Genomic DNA, 9,123 nt, shown 5'->3' with positions numbered 1-9,123 from the left:
GCATGGTTTCTGTTCCTATTTTCTCTGCTTTTTGCTTTTAACTATCATGGTTATACTTTCTCTTCCCTTTATATTGGCTTCTCACAAAATCTTTGGGCAAATGCTACCTTGTTTATAGGAACAACAACAGCAGCTCTGTAACAACAACAAGGTTAATTGGGGACAACCAGCACTTTTATCAAGCAACTAACTTTGCCAGACTTTTAATGTTGCTGACCTACCCCATGTCAGCACTGCCAAATCTGGTCCTGGGTTTTGGTTTCCTTGTGGATGTCCAATTTGGGTGTGGTCAGTGAGCTAGAGCCAGACATCCTGAAGAGTGAGGTTGAGTGGGCCTTAAGAAGCATTGCTAATAAGAAGGCAGCAGGAGACGACGGCATCCCAGCTGAACTGTTCAAAATCTTGCAAGATGATGCTGTCAAGGTAATGCATGCTATATGCCAGCAAATTTGGAAAACACAAGAATGGCCATCAGACTGGAAAAAATCAACTTATATCCACATACCAAAAAAGGGAAACACTAAAGAATGTTCAAACTATCGAACAGTGGCACTCATTTCACATGCCAGTAAGGTAATGCTCAAGATCCTGCAAGGTAGACTTCAGCAATTTATGGAGCGAGAATTGCCAGATGTACAAGCTGGGTTTAGAAAAGGCAGAGAAACTAGGGACCAAATTACCAATATCCACTGGATAATGGAAAAAGCCAGGGAGTTTCAGAAAAACATCTATTTCTGTTTTATTGACTATTCTAAAGCCTTTGACTGTGTGGACCATAACAAATTGTGGCAAGTTCTTAGTGGTATGGGGATACCAAGTCATCTTGTCTGCCTCCTGAAGAATCTGTATAACGACCAAGTAGCAACAGTAAGAACAGACCACGGAACAACGGACTGGTTTAAGATTGGGAAAGGAGTACGGCAGGGCTGTATACTCTCACCCTACCTATTCAATTTGTATGCAGAACACATCATGCAACATGCTGGGCTTGAGGAATCCAAGGCTGGAGTTAAAATTGCTGGAAGAAACATTAACAATCTCAGATATGCAGATGATACCACTTTGATGGCTGAAAGTGAAGAGGAACTGAGGAGCCTTATGACTAAGGTGAAAGAAGAAAGTGCAAAAGCTGGCTTGCAACTAAACCTCAAAAAAACCAAGATTATGGCAACCAGCTTGATTGATAACTGGCAAATAGAGGGAGAAAATGTAGAAGCAGTGAAAGACTTCGTATTTTTAGGTGCGAAGATTCCTGCAGATGCTGACTGCAGTCAGGAAATCAGAAGACGCTTAATCCTTGGGAGAAGAGCAATGACAAATCTCAATCAAATAGTTAAGACCAGAGACATCACACTGACAACAAAGGTCCGCATAGTTAAAGCAATGGTGTTCCCCATAGTAACTTATGGCTGTGAGAGCTGGACCATAAAGAAGGCTGAGAGAAGGAAGATCGATGCTTTGGAACTGTGGTGTTGGAGGAAAATTCTGAGAGTGCCTTGGACTGCAAGAAGATCAAACCAGTCCATCCTCCAGGAAATCAAGCCAGACTGCTCACTTGAGGGAATGATATTAAAGGCAAAACTGAAATACTTTGGCCACATAATGAGAAGACAGGACACCCTGGAGAAGATGCTGATGCTCGGGAGAGTGGAAGGCAAAAGGAAGAGGGGCCGACCAAGGGCAAGATGGATAGATGATATTCTAGAGGTGACGGACTCGTCCCTGGGGGAGCTGGGGGTGTTGACGACCAACAGGAAGCTCTGGCGTGGGCTGGTCCATGAAGTCACGAAGAGTTGGAAGTGACTAAATGAATAAACAACAACAATTGTAATTTAACAAGATGTTAAAACAATTCTCCCAATTACAACTCATGGCATCTTAAGGGTGGGCCCTTTACATCTGCTGGTATTAATTTTGCTCCACAAATTGTTTATGCCACATTAAGTGGAAAGCTAGTGTCTAGCGGTTAAGTTGTTGGCCTAGGTCTGGGAAGACTCTAATTCAAGTCCTTCTTGCCCATGGAAGCTTATCAAATAACTTCTGGCCAGTTGAACTCTCTATCCATTCAATGTTACAAGGTAATAGAAGTGGAGAAAAAAAAGAGGAGGGAGTTTTGTTATTGGGCTCTTGAAGGAAAGGCGCTGTATCAATGTAACTAATAATAATAATTCAACTATACATGGATTAGCTTTTAGGTAGCACACCCCTGTTAAAGTTTTACACTCCTTTCTGAACTTAGGCACTTTTCTCAGTAACCCTTGCTTCTTATAAAAGTGTATCAGGTTTGAATTCAGCTATCATCGATATTTGTTCCACCTATTGTCACGTTCACTGTTTCAATGTGCCTGGTACATCATAACACTTCACACGTCAGTTGCTACTCCCGTATTTGATTTGTAACACTTCACATGTCAGTTGTTAATTGCGTGTTTGATTTGCAGGGAAGAGAGGCTTCCATACCCTGGACCGTTATCTCTGGGCTGAGGGAATGGAATGTGTTTGGGTTTTCTCAAATGTTCAAGGTTGCTTTCCCAGGATAGGTGAAGACGGTTACTGGCACTGGGGGGGGGGGGTTAGAACGGCCGGGTGGGGGGAGGTCTTACGTTTTGAGCTGAGGGTTCTTAATTTATATTTGGCGCGCTTTTGCTCATTCCCAGCTTTCTCTGTACTTGCATACTAATCCTTCAATAAACCAGATTTCCTAGAGTCTACTGGTGAGCCTGGTTTTGTTAGGTTAGGCAACCATTATACCTATCTACTTTAATGAACACAAAATTACCCAGTTGAGTCACAACTGGTAAGATGGGTGACTCAATCAATATATATTTTAAAAACTCTTTTTAACAATACTTACTCCCCCAAATAAACTCAGAGTTTACAACATTACAATTAAGTTCGTGAAAGATAGTGGAATTGTATATTTTTGAAAAACTGAATGCACACATTATCAATTGCACATTTTGACTGAACTCTATTGCAAAACAATAAAGTGACACGCAAAAATTGAAAAAAGAATGGCACATTCCCCAAGCATTTCAAACAGACCATTATTACAGAATAAAAGGGTTGGGGAGCGGGGAAGATTCATTTATTCTTCAAACAGCATTGTGTTGTGAACTGCAGTTATTCTGAATGTTTTCTTATTGGTATGATAAATTTACTCTATACTCCTAATTTGCCACCTTGGTCCAAAAGGCAGACTTCCTAAAAATAAGTTTTCCAGAGATTCAGAGGTACCAACTGCATTAATTGACAACTGTTGTTTTGTAAAAGATATAGGTAATGATTAAGTCGAAGAAATATTGTGAAAAAGCACAAAATACAGAGAAAAGAATGTGAGTTTTGTGCTGTTGCAACTACAGCTTCCAGGCTGCCATGGACACAGAAAGCCACAGCCACCTGTGATTCAAAATCTTTCCTTTTTTTCTGCAGCTTCTCGCTAGCCCTTCCAAAGAAATAAATTTAAGAATTTTCAAACTCCTAGGGGAATAAAGATAGACCTGATAGATCTTCTTGAATCATCCAGAAAACCACGCTTAGCTCCCTTACTTCAGCGGACAAAACCATGAAGGGATAAACAAGACGCCCAAACGGCCACCCTCCTAAAGAGTTAGGACTACAAAGCCTACAGTCCCCAGCCAATACCGCACTGGAATCACAGCTTCCTCCCAAACGAGTGAAAAGAATAAACGAGAGGCCAATGAGTCCCATACATCGGGCAGAGATGTAAATGGCCCTCAATTCTACAAACGCCATACAGAAGCCGCAAACGGTTTACAATACTTCGTCATACTTTGCAGTACTTAGCAAAGGCGCACGCTGGGTTTGCCTCGTGAAAAGGCAGAAGGCTAAGACTACTGCAACCGGGGGGGGCTCCCTTTTGCAGGAAGAGCCCCCCCCCCGCTTATTTTCCCTGCTTTTCCAGAACCGGCCATGAACACCCCCCATAACCCCGCCCAGTGCCCCTGCAATGCCCCCAAAGCGGGTCATTTGCAACGCGGCTCCCCCTGCGCCCCCACGGAGCTACCTCCATCCTGCGGAGGAGAGCAGCGTTTGCAACGTCAGCTCCTCGCGACGGCCGCTGGCACCCCAGAAGGAATCAGCTGCTCCGCTCGTGATGGTCCCAAGAAAGCCCACGAGACGCCCGCCGAACTCCCGTCCCTCCCGTAGCTTAGCGACCGCGACTCCGCCCTGCCGCCCGCGCTGCAGCCGCTTCCTACCAGGGCAGGGCCGCCCTCTGCGCATTAGCCCGCAGAGACCTCCACTCCGTCGGTCCGTGGGGGCGGCCTAACGGGCGTGCGGCTCAGCCAATCGCCGGCCGCGAGGGGAGTCCACCGACTTAGAAGCGGGTAGAAAGGCGCTCCGTGTCCGGATGGAAGCTTGAGACGGTTTAGGCACGCCCTTAAAATGGAACGTCGTTGTGTTGTTCGGAAGGAGAAGGAGGAGAGCGAGCCTGGTGGCTTTCTTAAGACCGCCGGGCATGGGCTGAAGCACCTCAGGCGGCCGCTGGGGGCAGCCAAGAGACACAGAGCCCGCCGGCTCTTTATCGCCTCCTGGCGGCGCTCGGGAGTTTTGCAGCTCGTAAATGAAATGTCTCAATTGAAGGTTACACTAAGTTTATGTTTTATGGTTTTACCGCTTTTAATAGTTTTAATGCTTTTTTTGTTATGTTTTTCATTATTTGTTGTACTCTGTTTTATAAACTAAATTTAATGTCATGTTGTTGTTTATTCGTTTAGTCGCTTCTGACTCTTCGTGACTTCATGGACCAGCCCACGCCAGAGCTTCCTGTCGGTCGTCAAGCTTGTCGCATGATGTGTTGTGCATACAAATTGAATAGGTAGGGTGAGAGTATACAGCCCTGCCGTACTTCTTTCCCAATTTTAAACCAGTCCGTTGTTCCGTGGTCTTTTCTTACTGTTGCTACTTGGTCGTTATACAGATTCTTCAGGAGGCAGACAAGATGACTTGGTATCCCCATACCACTAAGAACTTGCCACAATTTGTTATGGTCCACACAGTCAAAGGTTTTAGAATAGTCAATAAAACAGAAATAGATGTTTTTTCTGAAACTCCCTGGCTTTTTCCATTATCCAGTGGATATTGGTAATTTGGTCCCTAGTTCCTCTGCCTTTTCTAAAGCCAGCTTGTACATCTGGCAATTCTCGCTCCATGAACTGCTGAAGTCTACCTTGCAGGATCTTGAGCATTACCTTACTGGCATGTGAAATGAGTGCCACTGTTCGATAGTTTGAACATTCTTTAGTGTTTCCCTTTTTTGGTATGGGGATATAAGTTGATTTTTTCCAATCTGATGGCCATTCTTGTGTTTTCCAAATTTGCTGGCATATAGCATGCATTACCTTGACAGCATCATCTTGCAAGATTTTGAACAGTTCAGCTGGGATGCCGTCATCTCCTGCTGCCTTGTTATTAGCAATGCTTCTTAAGGCCCACTCAACCTCACTCTTCAGGGTGTCTGGCTCTAGCTCACTGACCACACCGTCAAAGCTATCCCCGATATTGTTATCCTTCCTATACAGGTCTACTGTATATTCTTGCCACCTTTTCTTGATCTCTTCTTCTTCTGTTAGGTCCTTGCCATCTTTGTTTTTGATCATACCCATTTTGGCCTGGAATTTACCTCCAATGTTTCTAATTTTCTGGAAGAGGTCTCTTGTCCTTCCTATTCTATTGTCTTCTTCCACTTCCGCGCATTGGTTGTTTAAAAATAATTCCTTATCTCTTCTGGCTAACCTCTGGAATTTTGCATTTAATTGGGCATATCTTCCCCTATCACTGTTGCCTTTTGCTTTCCTTCTTTCTTGGGCTACTTCTCGTGTCTCAGCAGACAGCCATTTTGCCTTCTTGCTTTTCTCTTTCTTTGGGATGTATTTTGTTGCCGCCTCCTGAACAATGCTGCCAACTTCTGTCCAGAGTTCTTCCGGGACCCTATCTACTAAGTCCAGTCCCTTAAAGCTATTCTTCACCTCCACTGCATATTCCTTAGGAATATTAGTGAGCTCATATCTAGCTGATCTGTGGGTCTTCCCTAAGCTCTTTAGTCTGATCCTAAATTGTGCAAGAAGAAGTTCGTGATCTGAACTACAGTCAGCTCCAGGCCTTGTTTTTACTGACTGTACAGATGTCCGCCACCTATGGCTGCAAAGGATGTAATCAATCTGATTTCGGTGTTGTCCATCTGGTGAAGTCCATGTATAAAGCCGTCTCTTAGGTTGTTGGAAGAGAGTGTTTGTTATGCAGAGTGAATTGTCTTGGCAAAATTCTATCAGCCTATGTCCTGCTTCATTTTGTTCTCCCAGGCCATACTTACCTGTAATTCGAGGTGTCATTTGACTGCCCACCTTAGCATTCCAGTCTCCTGTGATGAAAATAACATCTCTTTTAGGCGTGTTGTCCAGTAGGTGCTGCAGATCCTCATAGAACTGCTCTACTTCAACTTCTTCGGCATTTGTGGTTGGGGCGTATATTTGGATCACTGTGATGTTAGATGGCTTGCCCTGAATTCGAATTGAGATCATTCTGTCATTTTTTGGGTTGCATCCAAGCACTGTTTTAGCCACTTGACTATTAATTATGAAGGCTACTCCATTTCTTCTGTGGTCCTCTTGTCCACAGTAGTAGATCTGGTGGTCATTTGATGTGAAGTGGCCCATCCCAGTCCATTTCAGTTCACTGATGCCCAGAATGTCTATCTTTAATCTTGGCATCTCACCAATAACCACATCCAATTTGCCCTGGCTCATAGATCTTACATTCCAGGTTCCAATGGTGTGTTGATCCTTAGAACATCGGATTCGCCATTCACCACCAGCACCGTTGGCCGCTAGCCGTCCTTTCGGCTTTGAGCTAGCTGCGTCATCACGTCTGGGGCTAGTTGAGCTCATCCTCTGTTCCTCCCCAGTAGCATTTTGACCATCTTCCGACCTGGGGGTCTCATCTTCCGATGGTATACCAACATATCTCTGGTTGTACTGATCCATTTAGTTTTCACGGCAAGAATACTGGGGTGGGTTGCCATTACCTTCCCCAGGGATCGCATTTAGTCTGACCTCTCTGTCATGACCTTCCCGTCTTGGGTGGCCCTTCACGGTTTAGCTCATGGCATCATTGAGGTGCTCAAGCTCCAGCACCACGACAAGGTAACGATCCTTTGCTGAAGATTTAATGTCATAATAAACCAAAAATAAAATAAATATATCTCAGTTATATCTCCTCGCCCGAAGGCCACGTACACTCCCAGATTAACCCAGTCCCTGAACAGGAAAAAGACTGGTCCTTTTGAAGCTGGGGCAAAACTCCAGGGAAGCTGTTTACTAAAGCTGAAAAGGAATGAGGTTTACCATCTCCCCACAGCCTCTGATTAAAGTTTGGAATTTTCAAAAAGTGAGAAATCAAGGACAACTGAACCAATGATCTTTCACTAGAAAGAGGTGAAGTCTGGCAACAGGTTTTTGCTTTTTTCTCCTGGTTGGACAAGTCTCATGTTCTTATTTGCCTGGACACACTACAAATGGAGGGTGATCCATCCATCAAGCTATGTATGAAGAGATCAAATTTTCTCCAGAAATTTCTTACAATCAATAGTGCTGATTTCAAACATCTAACCAGACTTTTTAAAAATGAAACTTGATTTTATGAAGCAAGAACAAGCCGCAAGTACCATTCCATCACCACCCCCTGGCTTCCCTGAGCATTGCAATTTTCATATGTTTTAAACAGAAACAACTGTTTTACCAAGATCGGAGGAGCTCTGGAATCATCCTCAAATGCTTGCCTTTTGAAATTCCAAGTAAAGAAAGGCTTTTATATTTTATCTTTTCTTTCGACACCAAGTTTGGTTTTGTTCAGCTTTTTTGACTGGGGGGGGGGGGCTTACCCATCTCCCAAGGGGGAAAGGAAGGGCTGAATCCAGTCAGCCTTTCCAGTACACAGCAAGAAGGCTGCTCTATTGAAAATAATTTTGCTTTTTCCATTTTTATCTTTTCTTGCTACAAAGGCAGGATAGGTTGTGAGACCTCTCTTTCTCTCACATTTCAGGTTTAGGGGGTGGATGCCAGGCGTGGACCCCTGGAAGACAGTTGGTTACAGGAGTTGCCCACTTCTACCCAGTTGGATATACCACTCCTGAATTCAAGAATGATGGCAGTTAATTGTTTCTGCTTAATTGTTTCTTGTTGTTCTGGTCCAGGTGACCTGTTTATGCATGGTTTTTTTTTTCTGGATTTTGTAAGCCACCCAGAGTCTAATGAAGTGGATATCTGTAACACTTTTAATAAGTTAAATTAGAGGGACAGAAAGCACTCAGAAGTTTGGCAGGTGCATCAGCACACTGCCATGCAAAAGGGGGGAGAATAGGGCAAGGCCCATCAGCCTTGCTCTACTGGTATTTTTTCAGCCAAAATCCTCAAAAAAATGTTCAGCTTGATGGTTCCACCAAACAGCAAGCCCCCTGGAATGGTTTAGCTGAACCTCTGAGCTGCAGAATTTTTGTTTGGGGTTTGAAATAAAGCACAAATTTCTCAGCTTTGTGCATCCCCTATTTCATTCCACCAACCCCACAGTGTAATCCACAGCACCAGAGATCCATCCAGTACAAGAGAACTGGGAATATACTACCTCCCTTTTAATTATTTCCGCTTCACATCCATTGCTGTACCTGAAATCTCTACTACAGTGTTTCTCAACCTTGGGAACTTTAAGAGGTGTGGACTTCAACTCCCAGAATTCCCCAGCCAGCCATGCTGGTTGGGGAATTCTGGGAGTTGGAAGTCCACACCTCTTAAAGTTCCCAAGGTTGAGAAACACTGCTCTACTATATAGGATTCCTCCTCTTCGTTGAAGGGCAAATCTGGAACCAATCCTTTTTGAGAAACAAAGGCAGGCGTTTCAGACAAAAGTTGGATATAAATTATGTGATGTTGCTTGATAAGCTGTATAGAAAGAGTCCCAAGCAGGATCATCTAACAGCATTATGTAGACTGAGGAGGGTTACAAATAATTGCATTTTATTGAACAATGGTTCCTCTGCTGACTGCATCTTATATTCAAATAATCTTTCCACTGGCAAAAACGTGAAGATGTTTTGGTTGATACTTTCCT

Source organism: Candoia aspera, chromosome 5 (genome assembly GCF_035149785.1).
Source record: "Candoia aspera isolate rCanAsp1 chromosome 5, rCanAsp1.hap2, whole genome shotgun sequence".
Lineage (NCBI taxonomy): Eukaryota > Metazoa > Chordata > Lepidosauria > Squamata > Boidae > Candoia > Candoia aspera.
This window is presented reverse-complemented; position numbering follows the sequence as displayed.